Source organism: Mesoplodon densirostris, chromosome 3, assembly GCF_025265405.1.
Source record: "Mesoplodon densirostris isolate mMesDen1 chromosome 3, mMesDen1 primary haplotype, whole genome shotgun sequence".
NCBI lineage: Eukaryota > Metazoa > Chordata > Mammalia > Artiodactyla > Ziphiidae > Mesoplodon > Mesoplodon densirostris.
This window is the reverse complement of record NC_082663.1, coordinates 49,840,306-49,841,306: the sequence shown is the minus strand read 5'-3', so window position 1 is coordinate 49,841,306 and position 1,001 is coordinate 49,840,306. Positions and strand designations below refer to the sequence as shown.

Here is a 1,001-nt window from a genome sequence, read left to right as displayed (position 1 = left end):
CCAGCAGGGCCAAGCGTGGTACCAGCTGTGTGTGTTTGGCAGTCCTCACCTCCACTGCTGTCCACAGGCTACAATTTGGATCTAACCATGGTCATCATTCACACCCTCATGGCAGCAGCACCTTGGGGTGCTACCAGCAAGAGGACAAGCGGCAAGGATGAGGACCAGAGCAGCAGTTGCCGTGGGGCGATGTCAGGTGACTGCACCTGGCTAATGTTGCCCTTCTGCTCCAGTCACTTCTCTCCACCCACCTTTCTCATTTGGAAGGCATGTGTGGCTCATTCATGCCACGAAACAATTGCCAGAATGATACAATCTTAGAGGAAGGGATCTCGAAAACATCTAGTTCGACCTGCTCATTTTAAAGATAAGGAAATGGAAGCCCTGAGGGGTTAAGTTCCTTGGCCAAGCTCATGCAGGTGGTTATTGGCACAGGAATGGCTGGCATCAAGTAACTGAACCCACTTTCTCATGGTCTTTCCACCATACCCATGGCTTTTCAACATTTGTTAGCACAATCCACAGTATGGAATACATTTTATATCACGACCCACAATATCTACACGTACATACAACTAACACAAAAGTCTCACAAAACAATACCTATCTTCACTATATGAGATATACTTCGGTATTTTCTATTATATATTCATTTTAAAAGAGTCTGGAGATTGCTTGGCAGCATGTATACTAAAATTGGAACAATACAGGGAAGATTAACATGGCCCCTACACAAGGATAACATGCAAATTTTCCCCATATTTTTTTCACATTTACCAAATGTTCCTTTTCTTTCCAGGGATAACATTTATAGGTACACAGTCAAAATAATTTGCATTTTTTCCTAATTAGATACATCTACTGAATGTCTAGGAAGGTGGGGTTGAATTAGATACAGAGAGGGGTCCCTTCCAGCTTGAACCTGTCACGTGCCTGCTCAGGAGCAAGCTTATTGCCTGATCTGTCCTTAATTCTGAAAGGCAGAATGACCTAGCAGAGAG

General features: G+C 44.0%; 1 pseudogene; it reads left to right on the top strand.

Moving 5' to 3' along the window:
* Nucleotides 1–671: 671 nt before the first annotated feature.
* On the top strand, nucleotides 672–766 carry LOC132487258 (U6 spliceosomal RNA; annotated as a pseudogene).
* Nucleotides 767–1,001: the final 235 nt, after the last annotated feature.